This window comes from Sus scrofa, chromosome 10, assembly GCF_054392235.1.
Source record: "Sus scrofa isolate SSC_HxYL_T2T_F1_AM1 chromosome 10, Sscrofa_HxYL_maternal_Yorkshire_Landrace_v2.0, whole genome shotgun sequence".
Taxonomy (NCBI): domain Eukaryota; kingdom Metazoa; phylum Chordata; class Mammalia; order Artiodactyla; family Suidae; genus Sus; species Sus scrofa.
In genome coordinates, this window is record NC_139392.1 from 41,337,501 (window position 1) to 41,355,000 (window position 17,500).

The following is a 17,500-nucleotide window of genomic DNA, read 5'->3' on the forward strand; positions in this document are numbered from 1 at the left end:
AAAGGAATACAAGGCAAGATTTTGTCCGTGGAGGGAAGGGGGGGGGGGGGAGAACAGAGGCTCCAGACTTTGGATCTCTTGGCACAGGGGCCTCCTGCGCCGTATGGAAAGGACTGTTCCTAGGGTGCTCTCAGAATGGGATTTCTGGGTCCCACGAACCTTGTGTGTTGGACAAAGAGGCAGAAAGAGGGGTTCCCGGCTGGAAAGCCCAAACCACAGCTCTTCAGATGGGTAGGGAAGGGCAGACAGACTTCCGGCCCCAAGCAGTGATCTGGACCTCCAGAGGCCTTAGGACGACTTCACTGAGAACACGCAGAATACGACCCAGCCACAGCGTCCTCTATACCTAGCTCTGTTTCACTTTCTCTGTCTCTCTCCCCTCCTCCTCTTTCTCCCTCTGATTCTGCCTCTCACTGTCTGCCTATCCTCCGTCCCTCCCTGTCTGTCTCTGTCTCTCTCCCTCACAAGCACACCAAAGCGGGTCCCCCCCCCCCCCCCGGAAAGGACGGATGTGAGACGGACACCCTCTTCTTCCCGTCTTGAAAGCAGGAGAAAAACCTTCCTCTAGAAGCCCAAGTTCAAAGCCAGCTGTTTCAAGGAACGTCTGCCTCTGGCAAGGGGGAGGGGGAGGGCGAGGGGGAGGGCGAGGGGGCGGCCTGGAGGCAGCCTGGAGCACCCACGGCATGCATTCAGAAACCTCGTGCATCTCTCTTCCGGTGCTATCTTTTGGGGGCACGTGGTACTCTTGGGCAAGTCCTCCGAACGATAGTGGAAACAAACATCTGTCTTCTCTCCCACACCTGATGAATGCAGACAGACACACTGGAAGAGCACCCACCCCCCCTTTTCCCCCAAAGGACTCTTGTCACTGTACAGACGGGGGGGGGGGGGGGGGGGGCGGCACGGGGGTGTCACACGCAGTCTTGGTGGCTCGTCTATGTTTCCAATCCGCCCAGGCAGTGCAGGCGGCCACCACTGCTGCTGCCACCTCTCACCGATCGTTCATCCTGTCCGTCAGTGCTATGACAGCACTAAGCTCTTCAGGGAGAAAATGCTCCCTGCCTTTCCTCTCGGAGGGCACACTGAGGGCACCCACTCCCATTAACAAAGTTTATTCACCTTGACAGGAAGAAAAGAGCTTGGGGTTTCTCACACCGCTGCAGATGACACTTTCCTACCGACTCTGGAATTCTCTTGCTCATTCTCCGGTGGGCCCGCCCCCCCCATTTCAGGAGAGGGTGTTTGGTTCTGGGTTGGGGTGCGTGTGTGTGCGCGCGTGTGTGTGTGCGTGTGGGTGTGTGTGTCTGGGTGTGTCTGTGTCTTGCTTTTTCATTTTATTGGAATACAGTTGACTGACAAAGTTGTATGAACTTACAGGGTTGTTTCTGGGTGTTCGTCATGGCAGTGAAAGGAAACACCAGGATTTCCCTAGAAAGCCATCCCGTTCACCTGATCGGTGGCGTGAAGGACATTCACATCCTCCTTGAGTTTCGCATTTGAAAGTGAGGGGCGGGTGCGTGCAGCAGGTCCCCCCCCACCCCACCCCGCGCCCCGAACGTGCCTCCCGCAGTGGCACTAGGAGTGTGTGCAATGAAAGGGACAGGACACCAGACACCAGAGGACCATTCTGACCCTCCTTTCCTTCTCTCTTCGGAAAGCAGGAAATAAATCTCTTGGGTGAAAGAAAAGTGTGCTCCCTGCCACGAAATTTGGGGGGGGGGGGTGTCGGGTTGGCGATAAGGACTTCACTGCTCCCATGGCTCCTGCAATGTTCACGAATCCTCCAAATCCTCAAGGCAAGATGGTTCACAACCAATACATGAGCGAGCTGTCAGAGACACCAGGGACTGAAACACTCCGTATTAGGGAGGGGTCCTCACTCACTTTCATGCAAAGGCAGCGACAACAGCAGCCTTTTCAAAGATGGCTGCAGGCAAGAGGGTGGGGGAGATGATGGAGAAAGTGGTGGTGGCGGCGGCGGCGGCGGCGGCGGCGGCGGCGTGGCAGACTTGGATCACGTCCATTATGTTCATTCAACAAACAGTCGGGGCGACGGGAGAATGGCCGCTTGGTGGTCTGTGTTTCTCCAGGCTCCCTGACCCACTCCCTGCCCCACACCCCCAACCCCCCACACCCCCTTGGACATGGGCAGGAAGGTTTCTAGAGAAGGCAGTGCCTGACCTGCCGGCTCTGTCACCCTGGGGGGAGAACATTTCGGAGAGTCGCCAGAGGCTTCAGACTTCCTACCCCTCTCCCTCCCCCACTCTGAACCCTGGTAACTAGACTTCATTCAACCGACACTTAGGATGGGTCATCCAACTGTTCTCTCATGAAGGAAGGAAGGAAGGAAGGAAGGTGGGTCGGTGGGTAGGTGGGTGTGTTTTCTGCGTGGGGTGAAGCCTTCCCTCCCTCGATGCAAGCCTGATATCCTCACCTGTCACAGAGACTGGACCCCTAAAAAACTACTGTGTCCGGTTTTCTCCCATTTAGGGGGTTCCAGAGTGTGTGTGCGTGCGTGCGCGTGTGCGTGCGTGCGTGCGCGTGCGTGTGCGTGTGCGTGTGCGTGTGTGTGTGTGTGTGTGTGTGTTTTGAGGGCCACACCCACGGCATATGGAGGTTCCCAGATGACGGATCGAATCGGAGGCTTTAGCTGCTGGCCTCCTACACCACAGAAACAGGAATGCCAGGTCCGAGCCGCGTCTGGGACCAACACCACAGCTCACGGCAACACTGGATCCTTTACCCACTGAGCGAGGTGGACAGGGATCGAACCTGCAACCTCATGGTTCCTGGTCGGATTCATTTCCACTGCGCCATGGCGGGAACTCTGCTTTGTGGTTTTGGCGTTTGGATTCCAGAAGGTGGCGTAGGGGTCCCTGTTCGTCATCTATTGGATAGAGACTCGTGTGTGTATATGTTCATCCCATCCTCCTCATGGATCCCTCTCCCCCGCCCTCATGATTTCTTTTTCCCCCTCTGCTTTTTAGGGCTGCCCTCGTGGCATATGGAAGTTCCCAAGCGAGGGGTTGAATCGGAGCTACGGCTGCTGGCCTACGCCACAGGCACAGCCATGTGGGATCCGAGCCGCGTCTGCGACCGACACCACAGCTCACGGCACTGCCTGCCGGATCCTTACCGCCCCCCTGAGCGAGGCCAGGGATCGAACCCACACCCTTCCCTGCAAAGGTTCCTCGTCGGATGCGCTTCCATGGTGCCACGACAGGAACTCCCCCGTGATGGTTTTTTTTCACGCTGGTGTTCCCACCAACAAGGAAGGAATGGCCCAATATTCTGGAATCACCTAGAGGGGAAAAGACGCTGAAAAAGAAAGAACGGAGGGATAGATGGATGTAGATGGATCACTGAATCCCCTTGACTGTACACCTGAAACGAACACAACATTGTAAGCAAGCCCACTGTACGCCGAGCTAAAGCAACAACAACAACCAACAACCACAACAAACTTACATCTTAAAAAAAAAAAAAAAAAAAAAAAAGAAGATGTCCCCTGCAGTTCCCATCAGGGCTCAGCGGTAATGAACCCGACTAGGATCCGTGAGGATGTGGGTTCGATCCCTCCCCTGGCCTCGCTTGGTGGGTTAAGGATCCCGTGTTGCTGTGGCGGTGGGGTAGGCCCGCAGCTACAGTTCTGATTCGACCGTGAGTCTGGGAACTTCCATAGGGCTGGGGCGTGGGCGTTAAAAAAAGATATACTATATGCATACTATATACATATGTAGGAGTTCCCGTCATGGCTGGACGAATCCGACTAGGAGGCCTGAGGGTGCGGGTTCGATCCCTGGCCTCGCTCGTTGGGTTCAGGATCGGGTGTTGCCGTGAGCTCTGGTGTAGGTCGCAGACAGGGCTCGGATCCCGCGTTGTGCTGGCTCTGGTGTAGGCCGGTGGCTACGGCTCCGATTGGACCCCTAGCCTGGGAACCTCCATGTGCCATGGGTGCAGCCCTAGAAACAGAAAATAACTACGTGTGTGTGTCTGTGTGTGTGTGTGTGTGTCTGTGTGTGTGTGTGTGTGTGTGTGTGTGTGTGTGCGTGTGTCTGTGTGTGTCTGTGTGTGTGTGTATACAGATAGATATAGATATACAGATATAGATATAGATATATCACCTACCTAAAGGCCCAGGACTAGAGAAAGCATTGGGTCATTAGGATCTAAGAATCTTCTCCCCGCCCCCCAAATCCATCCATCCAACCCACCCTCCCTCCCTCTCTCCATCTTTCACTTTTCCTGATAAAGACAAAGGGACAAAAATTGTTTGTTTGTTTGTTTCTTTGTTTGTTCGTTTCTTTCTCAAAAGATGTACATCTACTTTGTAACTTATACCTCTGTCAGAGGGATGGAGAATCCTTGACCTTTTCCTCCCTACCCAAATCCTTCCAGAAGTCAGAAACTCAGTGGCTGGAAAACTGGACTGGATCCTGAAGTTTTTCCAGTTGCCTTCCATCTCTGGCTACAACTCTCTTCATGAGCGTTTCCCATTTTCTCCCACCCTTTGGACCTGGCATCCTTGTGGATGAGAACACGTATCGCTTGTCCCGAGGCCCTGAAAACGGAAGCTAGTGGAGTCCCTCGATGAACACATCAGAGAAATGGTCTCTGAGAGTGTCTCTGAGAGTGAAACCATCACCCTGTGTTCATTTCTCTAAGAGCCCCTCGGAAAGTTGGCCCCAACACCTGACGGCATTCTCAGAGGGGCCTTTCAAAAGACTGAAGGGGCGTTCCCGTCATGGCTCCGTGGTTAACGAATCCGACTAGGAACCGTGAGGTTGCGGGTTCGATCCCTGCCCTCACTCAGTGGGTTAAGGATCCAGCGTTGCCGTGAGCTGTGGTGTCGGTCGCAGACACGGCTCGGATCCCACGTTGCTGTGGCTCTGGCGTAGGCTGGCAGCTATGGCTCCGATTCGACCCCTAGCCTGGGAACCTCCATATGCCATGGGAGCGGCCCAAGAAATGGCAAAAAGACAAAACAAACAAACAAACAAACAAACCGACAAAACAAAAGACTGAAGGGACTTTCCCCTCTCCCTCTCTCTTCCCTCTGTCTCACTCACTGTCTCTGTCTGTCTCTCTGTGTCTCTCTCACACGCACACGCACACACACACAGAGTCACCGGCTCCGTTCTTCATATGTAACAGTTTGAAAGTTCCAGGAAAGGTTGGCAGCCCAAACCGGCCTTGGTACTCCAGCTCCAATTAAGTCTCAGAGACAGAGTTTTGGGGTGAAGCATAAAGAACAGCTTTATTGCTTTGCCAGGCTAAGGAGGCCACAGCAGGCTAAGGACCTCAAAACTGTGTCCTCCCTTGAGAGGGGATAGCAAGGGGTTCTATAGGTTTAGCTTAATGGTAGGCATGGGGGTGGCGGAGCTGTCTAGAAGCATCAGGGTGCTTGCATTCTTCTCCCTGGATAGGAGATTAGGATAGACCATTTCAAAGTCATCAAGGCTGGAGTCAGGTGGTCCATGGAATGTTTCCAGTGTCTTTGGGGTTATGGCATTTTGACCTTCTCTCTGGAGTGAAGATTGCTCATCCACGGGGCGGGCGTGGGGCGGGGGGTGGGGGGGGGTCGCAATCCTTAGGGAGTGTTTCAAGGGTAGAGAAAACACCAGGTTCACTACAACTCTGACTCGACAGTAGTCATTAGTCATAAGTTCGTGGGCCAAGGCAAGCCATAACCTAACGGAGACTATTTCAAAGTAGCTTTTAGCTGTAACAATGTCTCTGGCTCCAACACACCAGCACTCCGGGGCTTGAGCTTGGTTTCAGTTTCAGAGGAGGGAACTCTGGCTCCAAGGATTAACCCCTTCGTTCCTTTGGTTTCTGTGGGCCTGGTTCGGGGAGCCCATCCACATCACCGCCTTTTGAGAGGCCATCTGACAACTGTTTCACCAAAGCGACGTCATCTCAAAACAAGGAAACCAGTTCCATGAAATGGAGGATCTCTCCCTCCCTCTCCCTCCCTCTCCTTCTCACTCTCCTCTACCCACAGCTCATGGCAACGTGGGATTCGTAACCCAGTGAGCGAGGCTGAGCATGGAACCTGCCACCTCATGGTTCCTAGTTGCATTTATTTCCACTTCTGCACCACGATGGGACCTCCCCAGCACAGTTTTTCACACGTGAAGTTTCCCGGGACGTCTCGGAGGAGGCGGACCCCAAACGTGTCTCCATGCCCTATGTGGGTGATTCCTGTGAGGTAAAATGACTTAAGGACCGGCCCACACAAAAGGGACACTCTGGCCCTCCTTTCTGGCCCCCAGACAGCAGGAGATGAAAATCTCCTCCTCGTGCAAAGGAAGATGGCAAGTGAAGATGTCCATTCCCACACCAAGGCCAACATGCTCCAGAAGTTTTGCGGGGTTTCCCGGGTTGGGAAATGGCGGGGGCTCCTTTGGCCTGACACGAGGCGAGTTTCGTGCACACATCCTCCCCCACCCCCCTCCATGCAGTCTGCGAGGGGCAGCCTGAGGGTAGGGAAATTGGGGAAAGGGGGGAAAAAAAACACTTTCCCTAAAGAGAAGCTCCAGGAAAAGTCACCACCTCTGACTTGACTGGAGAGTTTCTGCATTTGAATGAAGTGATTGAACCCAGGCCCTGAGGCCTGGATCTTCCTGATCTCCCCTCCCCCCCTTCCCGGGCGTGAGTCCAGGCGATTTGGGAAGCGAGAGGCGGCGCAGCAGGGATGGCGGCCGGGGGTGGGGGGTGGGGCGGGCAGCTGGGGCCGGGAGTGGGGGGGTGCGGGACTAATGAACCAGCGCCTGCCTGCATGCCTGCCTGCCTGCCTGCCTGCCTGCCTGCCTGCCTGCTTGCCTGCCTGCCTGAACGAGCCCCTCCCCTCCCCCCCCACCCCCTCCCCACACCCACCCGCCTGAGGGCAGGGATGGGGCCTGAGAGCTAAGGGAAACTTCTTTGCTAGCTACTTGTCAGGGAGTGATCCCAGCTCAAAGTCCCTTTGCTTATTTCGGAACAAGGTCTGAGTCTCAGCTAGTACAGAGTTTCTGAATGTCTCGGCACATGGACTGGCCTGCACCAAACAAGCAGACAGGAAGAAAAATGAACACACAGAAATCCAGCTGGTCTCCTTCTCCCAGAGTCTCTCTTGGAGAAATTACCTTAAGCTCAGTGACTTTGCCCCGTCTCCCTCTGGTGCAAAGCCATCCCTGGAGGAGCCAGGTCTTACATGAGCAGGGCAGGGCAGGGCAGCACCACCCAGGTGAGCTGGAGAGTGGAGAGTCAAGTTGATAGATACCCCAAATGTGGCTGGCCAGGGGTCTGGGCTAGCATTCCGTGTGAACTCACACACCCAGGCACCTAGCACCGATTTCCCCATGTTCTTCCGACCCTGATTCTCACTCTTCTTCTGTCCCCCCCCCCCCCCCTTCCTTCGGCTTTTTGCCTTTTCTAGGGCCGCTCCTGCGGCATATGGAAGTTCCCCTGCCAGGGGTCCAATCGGAGCTGTAGCCGCTGGCCTGCACCAGACCCACAGCAACGCGGGATCTGAGCCACGTCTGCAACCTGCACCACAGCTCACGGCAATGCTGGATCCTTAACCCACTGAGCAAGGCCAGGGATGGAACCTGCAACCTCATGGTTCCTAGTCAGATTCATTAACCACTGAGCCACAATGGGAACTCTGACTCTCCCTCTTCCCTGCCTGATACCTTAAGAGCCTGATCGTTTGTGGGGAAATGAAATCCCAGCTGGCAAGAGCCACCTTATCTTCCCAGCACACGAGAAAAGAATAGGCGCAGGCTCACATCCATCTTATGTTTCTATGCCTTGCCCTGGCCCCACCGTTTCAGAAAGCTGTGTCCCTCCACCTGTCAAAAGCCAAAGCCCAGGAGTTCCCGTCGTGGAATAGTGGAAAGGAATCCAACCAGGAACCATGAGGTTGCAGGTTCGATCCCAGGCCTTCCACAGTGGGTTTAGGATCTGGTGGCATCACCTTGCGCTGCGGTGTAGGTTGCAGACGCAGCTTGGATCTGATGGTGCTTGTGACTGTGGCATACACCCCAGCAGTTGTAGGTCTGATTCGGCCCCTAGCCCGGGAACCTCCATATGATGGGGGGAGGGGGGGGGGGGAGGCTGCAGCCAAAGCCCAAGGAAGAAAGACAATCAGAATGTTGCGTGGAACTCCTGGAGACTTAACAACCACCACCAGTCATGACCATGGCTGTCAACCGACACCAGAGCCAAAGAAATGTCGGATCAAATAGGAACCTGCCACTTACACCAGTACTCACCACAATGCAGGACCACAAAAACAAAGGAACAAGAAACCAAAACTAAATAATTGCCCAGGAGCAGCAGGTGCAGGAAAAGCATGCTGACTCTCACCCCCCAGAAGCCAGAGGTAACCTATTTATCACCCCACACGCACACACCTCAGCACCACCAGCACCAGCACCCCCCCCCCCCACCCCAGGATCGAATCTGCATCCTCGTGGGTGCTCCTCAGCTTTGTTACCAATGAGCCACAATGGGATCTCCCCAATCCAGGTTTTTATGTTTCTTTTTTTTTTTTTTTTCCCCTTGCTTTCTTCGGGTGGCACTCACGGCACACGGAGGTTCCCAGGCTAGGGAATCAGAGCTTGAGCCACTGGCCTACACCACAGACACAGCAACACCAGGTCCGATCTGTGTCTGCAACCTACACCACAGTTCAGGGCAATGCCAGATCTTTCACCCACTGAGCGAGGCCAGGGATCAAACCAGCACTCTCATGGATGCTACTCAGATTCCTACCTGCTGAGTCACAATGGGAACTCCACTAAATACATAAATTTTTTCAAAGAGAGAGAGAGAGGGAGAGTGTGTGTGTGTGTGTGTGTGTGTGTGTGTGTGTGTGTGAGAGAGAGAGAGAGAGAGGTCTGGTATCACTTGGGGAAAAATAAAATTATGCTTGGAGAAAAATACCTGTCCCTAGAGATCATTCACAATGGCTTGTTCTGCCTGTTCATTTCTCTCTTTCTTCCCTTTTCTTTTTTCCTTCCTTTTCTTTTCCTTTCGCATCTGTCTGTGCCGTGTGTGTGTGTGTGTGTGTGTGTGTGTGTGTGTGTGTGTGTGTGTGTGTGTGTGTGTGTGTGTGTAGTCTTCTTTTAGGGCTTCACATGTGCCATTTTGTAGGTTCCCAGGTTAGGGGTCAATGCTAGTCGGGTTCGTTTCCACCGAGCCACAACGGGAATTCCTGCCTTGTGCTTCTTTATCTTTGCTCTGTTACTAGGTGCTAGGGATTCCTTTTTGTTAAGTCCAGTCACTTAAATAAGGGTGTTTGCAGGGTTGCCTAAAGCATCAAAAATGTATTTTCTCATTAAATATTGGAATGTGGGGAGTTCCTGTTGTGGCTCAGTGGTAACAAACCCGACTAGTATCCATGTATGCCGGTTCGACCCCTGGTTTGGGAACTTCCGTATGCCACAGTTATGGCTCTAAAAAATCCTCTCTCTCTCTCTCTCTCTCTCTCTCTCTCTCTCGATAATATACACATACACACACACATCCATACGTACATACCTATGTACACATATACATATACATTGGAATTTGGTCTGCCATCGATGAGATGCTCCCTCTTTGTGTGTTGTTCATTTTGTTTTTTGTTTTTTAGGAGTGCACCCTCGGGATATGGAAGTTCCCTGGGCTAGGGGTTGAAGAATCGGAGCTGTAGCTGCTGGCCTGCACCTCAGCCAGAGCTATGCCCTGCCAGATCACCCGATCTGAGCTGAGTGGCCACGTCTGTCACCTACACCTACCTCCCCCTGAATGAAGACGTATTTTCAATACATCTCAAGTGGAGAAAAACTTGCTAAAAATCACTTTATTTGTCATGGAAACCATATCTTCTAGCAGACATGGCACAAAAGCCAGTGTTTATGGTCATCACACCACAGACATCAGAATTCCAAGCTTCTAGGGGTTTCTTGGGGGTGGGGTGGGGTGTGTCCCCAGGGCCTGTGGAAGTTCCATGCCCACCCCTCTGCCACCACCCAGGGATCCTTCGCCCTGGGTGGGTGGGGGGAGGGAGAGGGTATCTCAGCAGAAACGATCTTATCTTACGGGGTTTATGGATGGCTAGAAGCATGTGGTTCTGTTCATCTCATGCTTGAGGTTTCGGTTTTTGCCCTCCTACCTACCCAATGGTCGGCAGATGGAATTCTTCTGGTTTTCTCTGGCCATCCCTCTCCTCGAACTCACGGGTCCAGTTTTTCTCCCACATTTGACTTTTCCGGGAGATCCACAAAAGGAAGCGCCAACCCTTGACATCCACCGACAAGAGATCACCACCCTCTGCCCCTCTTTAGCCCCTTCTCATCCTCATGCCTGCCTGCACACATCGGAGACATTTCCAAGTGCCCAGGAGGATCCTTGGACCCTGACACCTCGAAATCTTCCCTGAGCAGCAGTGCTCGGGACTCAGACCTGGGGTTTATCACGGGCTCCAACCACGACCTTTGGTTTTCCTGGGCTGGGAGATCGGTTTCATGAGATGGAACCGGCTGCGGATTCAGCTTCTGGATCTGGACTGTGAAACGTTGTACAAGACTTTTTTCAAGGCATGACTGTAGGGGAACAAAACCTTGCGGCCCGCCCCCCGCCACATCCCAGATGTCACATGAGCACGGGGAGGAATTCTGTGGAGCTGGAAACAACCATGACCCAAAAGAACACAGGAAGGAATTCCTGTCATGGCGGGGCAGAAACGAATCGGACTAGGAATCACGAGGTGGCAGGTTTGATCCCTGGCCTCGCTCAGGGGTTTAAGGATCTGGCATTTTTCCGCGAGCTGTGGCATAAGGTCTCAGATGTGGCTCGGATCCCGCCGTTGCTGTGGCTGTGGCTCAGGCTAGCAGATGCAGCTCCGATTCAACACCAAGCGTGGGCGCGCGCGCGCGCGCGGGGGGTGGGGGGGAGGCGGGGAGGGAAGCAAACCTCCTAAGAACGACGAAAGTGCAGTTAGGAAACAGAAAATGATGATCCCGGAAGTCCACTTGAATGTGGTTGGGAGACATGCGTAGGACCACACCGCCACCGTGTGAGAGACCAGTGCAAGACAGCTGAACAATACAAAGCGGGGTGGGGGGTGGGGTGCTTGGCGGGGGTTGGAGGAGGAGGAGGAGGAGGAGGAGGTGGGGGGAGACGGCGGCACTGGTGCTGGGCAAAGGTGCCTCTGGGCGAGGACTTTGGTGACCATATTCTCATGGCAGGCTTGAGAGCCCAAAAGATGACATGGTGGAGGCTGAAGTTAAGTTTGGTCAAAAGGAAAACAACCATGAGAAAAGATGCATCCACCCACACCTAGAAAAGATATCGTGCCAGGAATGGGAGCCCTGTTCCAATGGCTCTTCCTGGGATTGTGGGAAATGAATCGATAGCAAGAAGATGCTTTCACATCCATGTCTTCAATGACTCCTGTACTAAGTGCGTCGTGGTTTTGCCAGTTTGGCAGAGTTGTGGAATGTCATCCGGCAATTGCATCTCCCCTGCCCAACCAGCAAGATGGAGTTGTTCTTTTTTTTTTTTTTTTTTTTTTTTCCTGCTGCACTGCCTTTCCTGTGCCAGGGATCGAACTTGAGGCTCAGCTGTGACCTAGGCACAGCGGGAACTCCAAGATGGATTTCTTTTTCCTTCTTTTTCTTTCCTTCCTTCCTTTCTTCCTTTCTTTCTTTTCTCTCTCTCTCTTTCTTTTTCTTTTCTTTCTTTCTTTCTCTTTCCTTCCTTCCTTTCTTCCTTTCTTTCTCCTTTCTTTTTCTTTCTTTCTTTCTTTCTTTCTTTCTTTCTTTCTTTCTTTCTTTCTTTCTTTCTTTCTTTCTTTCTCTCTCTCTATCTTTCTCTTTCCTTCCTTTCTTTCTTTCTCTTTCTTTCTTTCTTTCTTTCTTTCTTTCTTTCTTTCTTTCTTTCTTTCTTTCTTTCTTTCTCTCTCTCTCTCTCTCTCTCTCTCTCTTTCTGGTTTTTTTTGGGGGGGAGCCACACCCGCAGCACATGGAGGTTCCCAGGCTAGGGGTCAATTCGGAGCCTTACCTGCCGGCCTACACCACAGGCACAGCCACGCGGGATCCGAGCCGCGTCTGTGACGGACACCACAGCTCACGGCAATGCCAGATCCTTAACCCAACAAGTGAGCCAGGGATCAAACCTGCAACCTCATGGTTCCTGGTCGGATTTGTTTCCACTACCCCAGGATGGCAATCCTGAGACTTGCAAAGTTTATTGTTTGTTTCGGGTTTTCTCCACCCCCTCTCCCTCCCGTTTCAGCTTTATGTTTTACTTTTTGGCCACACCCACGGGCAGCAAGTGGAAGTTTTTCCTGAGGCAGAGATGGAACCTGCACCACACAGGGGCAACCAGAGCCACCGCGTTGAGAAAGCAGGAGCCTTGACCCTGTTGGTCGTGGGCTTCCTTCTTCTTCTTCTTCTTCTGTTGTTGTTTTTTGGGTTTTTTTTGGGGGGGGGTTGTTTTCCTTTTTTTGTTTTGTTTTGTTTTGTTTTGGATGAGATTTCAGTTCACCCCCCCCCCCCAACACACACACACACTCATAGTGTTGCGTTGTACTTTCCCTCCATTGTGGTTGGTCAGTCATGCTGAAATCCATGTTTCTATGACCTGACCACCAGAGCATTTGCCCCAGGCAGCCATTTGTTCTCTTTGGACTTTGTCTCAGTCTATGCAGAGAGAGATTTTCATTTCCACTTTCCTAGGATCGACTGTATCCTTCTCTCCCTTCCTAAGCTTCTGGGCTTTGCTTGTCTGCTTTTGACAGACCGTCTCCGTCGGTAAGGGTGGCAGGTAAACCGACTCCTGCGTTGTCGTTCTCCGAGAGCTTGCCCGGTTTCGTTTTTGCCAGTCCCCGCCTACCCTCCCACCCTCCCTCTCTCCCTCCCTCCTCCAGCTCCGTGCAGGGAGGTGGGGTGGGGGTGGGGGAGAGAAGAGAAGGTGGAGGGGAACCTGAGATCTCTCTCGCTAGTGCCACCCTCACCGCGCCGGCTTCTCTCTGGAATTCCCAAGCCCAGGAAGGGACATGCTTGGGGGAGCGAGCGCGGCTCCTTCTAGGCAACAGCGAGAACCTCTTCCCAGCTCCTTCCCCGCCGCCGCCGCCGCCGCCGCCGCCGCCGCCGCCGCCGCCGCCCCCCTCTTTCCATCTGCTGCCATCACGCCACGCAGTGCCTTGCCAGGAGGCAGCTCCGCGAGGCAAGCTTCGCGGTCGTGCAGGACGCCTGGCGCCTCGGCCCCGGGAAGAGCTCGGGCATTTGGGTGGCCGGCGCTGTGTCGTTGTGTCGCCGCCGGCCGGCCGGCCTTCCGGATCTGTCCCGGTGACGTTGGTGGCGGTTGTCGCGTGCCATCTAGTGTCCGCTTTTATATCGTCCCTTCCCTCTGCAGCTTTGGGGACCTTCGCGAGGGATGTGACTCAGCCATCCGGCCTGAGTCAGAGTTCCGGGAGGCTGGCGACACTGGCGGCGACAGCTCCGGTGGCTCAGAGGCCTGGGAGTGTCCCTCTCTCACCGGAGATTGGGCCTGCAGGCCTGTGAGGGAGTGACTGTCACCGCGCTCCCCAGGCAGGCTCTGGGGCCGCCTGGCCGGGTCGACCAGCATCCGCTCTTGCCGCTCCGGCCCCGGGGACCGACCAGGCCTGGGCCGGGCCGCCTCCCTAGCGAGGGGAGAGGGTGTGCGGCGCCCGGGACTGCCTGTGCTCGGGTGGCCTGGCCTTGTCCCGGGTCGCCCTTTGGAGCGTGAATGACTCCCGCCTGCGGTCCCTCCAGCCTCTCATCCCCGAAGTGAGGAGCGGCCCGGGTTGTGCGCTGAGGGCGTTGGAGGGCGCGACAGGCTCGGTGGCCGGCACGCTTGTTTCCCGGTCGTCATGCCGGCATGGGCCCCTCCCCGCCTGCCCCCCGACTGATGGCTACCGCCGGCCCGTGCGGAGTCGTACTCACGAGGTCTAGACCGGCACAAGACGTGAGGGGTGGAGCGGAAAGGGTGGCTCGGGCCCCGGCGCCTTCCTTCGCGGGGTCCGTTCGTCGGAGGCGCCTCCGTGGAAACATTTTTTTTTCCAAGTCCTGATGGATCCGGAGACGGTGGACGGTACCCCGCCGGCCCCCTGCTCCCGGGTGTGGCCGGGAAGGGTGCACCTGGGCCTGAGGCGTGCCCATGTAGGGTCCCGGTCGTTGGACAAGACTTCGTTTCCCACGCTCTCATTTCCCGCCCCCCGCCCTCGGAGTGTTTCCCTGTCGGTCGGTCGATCGGTCGGGAGGTGGGGACCGGCCTGAGCTGGATGGTGTGTCCTGGATTTTGGGGGAGCCAAGTCCCCGTCTGGAGCTCCGGACAGACCGATACCTGCCCGCGTGGGCAAGCCGGGAAGGGCTTCCCCGGCTGGCCGGCCGGCTCCACCTCCTTCATGTCCCTGTCCCTTCCTTGCGGTCACGCTCCCCGGGTCGACCAGATGGCTCTGAGAGCGCTGGGTCTGGCGACTCTAGGGCAGGGCTGGGGGACAAGTGTCCGGATGGGGGTTCCGGGGATACCCCCACGTCCTGTGGGTGGGCCCCGCTGCTGGGCATGGACATTTTTCGCGGCCGAAATACGCCTTTTCTGTCACCAGGTAGATGCTGACACGATCCTCTTCAGCGCCTGTCGCTGGAGACCTTGGGCCTCTGGATGCACGTGGGGGGCTTTGGGCTTTCGGCTGCTGTCCAAGGCCTGACCCTGCCCTTTGCACCCCGCGTGGGGGCCGCTCGCCTGGGCCTGTGCGCCGGCTCTCACTTGTGCATCCAGCTGGCCCGTGCTGCGGTGTCTCCTCCGGTCTCTGGCTGACCCGAGGGCGGCAGGGCGCGTGGCCCTGTGGGGTCTTCTACCCTGTGTGCCTCCCTGCTGCGGGCACCCGGCGGCTCGGCTGGGACAACCCCACCCTGTTGGCTCCGTGCCACGTGTCAGGCGTTCTCCCTCCCGGGGTTGTCAGCCGCTGTCTCTCCCCTGAGAGAGGAAGGGGAGGAGGAGGAGGAGGAGGGGGTGCCGGTGAAGCTGAAGCAGGCCCCCGTGGTGATTGTCTTTGCTGGCCCTCCCTCCCCTCTTCTGGGCTCTTCCCTGGCTCTGCCAGGACTGATCGATGTGGTGATGTGGCGCTCTCCTGGGCTTGGGCTTAAGCCGCGCCAGATGAGGGACGGCCGCTCATGGTGAGCTGGGCCGCGCCTCTCATTCTGTCGCGGGCCCCTCGCTGCTCCTCCCCCACCTGCGGGTGGTGTGGGGGAAGGCAGGGGTGCGGCCTCCAGCCTGACCTCTGGTCTCCCGCCCTGCTGCCTTCGGGTGTCAGTCGGGGGGGGGGGGCCTGGGTCCTTTGGGACGCAGCAGGCATTCTCGCTTTGCCGCCTTGGCGTGTGCCTTGCGAGCGGTCCCTCCCCAAAGTGGGGGGGAGGCCTCCCTCGCTGCCATGCTTCGCATCCCTGCGGGTGCGTGAGCGTGCCTCCCCTGGTCCTCTGTGGTGCCCCTGGAGTACTCCGGGTTGCCTGTCAGATGCCCGAGGCCGAGCGGTGGTGTCGTTTTCCTCTCCCAGCGGTGAGTCCCCTCGGGTCCCCACTGTGGTGGTGGCGTGCCCCACGAGCAGCTTCCTAAAGCTCAGGGGAGGGGGTCGAGACGGTAAGGCAGGGGAAGCTTGTGTCCCCTCCCCGGGAGGGGCTCAGGTGGACCCCTTGTCATGGGTCTCCCTCACTGTGTGCCAGTGAGGGCAGCCCTTGGCCCTTGAGCGGCACGCCCCATGCTTCTCCCTTGACCGGGAAGGCTGCATGTGGTCGTGAGAGCGACCGCGGTGGGCCGGGAGATGTGAAGGGGGGGTCCCCGTCTGGCTTTCCGGACGTGGCACCCCTCCACCCACGTGGAAAAGTCTGAAAGGCAAGCCTGGTGGCAGCACAGACTCTTGCTCTCCCGGCTCTGACCGTGGACGCTCACATGGGCTGTGTGCTTTACCCATACCGCAGACCCCCCCCCTTCTGACTTCCCACTTTTTGGGAGTGTTCCCACTCCCGTGGGTCCCCGAAGGGGCGAACGATGGTGTGGGGGGCACGACGCGCCCTCGGTGAGAAAGCCTTCTCTAGCGATCTGAGAGGGGGGCCTTGGGGTACCTGGACCCCCCAGCCGCCGCCCCTCTGAAGTGTGCAAGGCAGTAGCTGCCGGTGCTACTTGCCACAGCGTGTGGGCAAGAGCCGCCCTCGCGCGAGGGGTGCGCTGGCCCCCGCGGTGGGGGCCAAGCGCTGCTCTTTTGCCTAATGCGGCCTGTACCTCCCCCCTCCGAGTTGGGGGAGGGTCACGCCGGGCCGGGCCGGGTTTTGGCATCCAGCGCCGGGCTGTGTGCTGCGTGGGCACGTGGTGCCCCTCCCCTTGGAAGGGGAAGTGGAGGAGGGGGATGCGCCCCGTCCCCCGGCGGCCTCTGCCCCTGCCTCCCCCGCTGCGAGCCGCCTGTCGGTTCTTCCCGCACTCGCCTGGGGTCGCAGCTGGTGGTGTGGAGGTGGTGAGCGAGCATGGTTCGGGCCGCCTCGCTCAGGAGCGTTTCCCCCAGGCGTCAGGCCCTGGAGGGTGGACTAGGTGAAGGACGGATGAGATGAGGGTGGAAAGATGGACGGATGGGTGAGATGAGGCGGACGAGCCCCCCCCCCACGTGGCAGGGGGGGGGAAGCCTTTGCACATGGGGCCCTGGTGGTGGGGCCGGGTCGTGGAGTGCTCTGGGGCGACTGAGGCCGCCTGGTGTCCCAGGTGTCATGGGACTGCCCTCGTGTGTGTGGTGGTGTGACCCCGTGCTGGTTTGCCTGGCGTGCCTGGGTCCTTTCTCCTCTCCCTGGGCAGGCACCCGCGTCCCTGCCTCACAGCCCTTGCCCCGTGTGCATTGCCGCCCTTCCCCGGTGCTGCCGGCCCTCCCCCTGCCCCGAACAGGTGACCGCCCTGCCTTGCCTGTGCCATGTCTCTCTCCCTCCCGCCCCCGTGTCAACCGGGGACCTGAAATGGCCTCACCTCGTGTGGGTGTCACCCCCTGGCCGCCGTGGCCGGGCGGGTGTCCCTGGGTGATGTGCTTCTCGGGTGTCCCCCTGTGCGCGGGGGGGTGGGGGAAGAGGGTTGGGCACGGCGGGTGCGTGTGGGGTGTGGGGGGTGGTCGTCGGTAGGTGCCTTGGGAGACTTGTTTCCACGGGGCCGGCTGTGGCTCGTCGGTGTCGTCGGTGGCGGTCGTGGGGCCCCCGCGAGGGGGGGGCCCCCAGGGGTTGAGGGGGAGGCCAGTCGGCGTCCTGGGTGTTGCGGCGGGACCGCCGTTGTGCTGGAGGCCTCTGGCGGTGAGACCCCGTGTCGTGCCCTGGCAGCCGACTCGCATCTGGTTTTTGGGGATGGTCCCCGTGGCCCCCCCCCACCTCGTTGGAGGCCTGCGGCCGCCCCCTCCGCCACCGTCCCTTTGTGGCATCTCTCTCGATGCCGGCCGCTCCCACGTTCGCCCTCCTCGCTCCCGCTCGTCTGTCTGACCTCC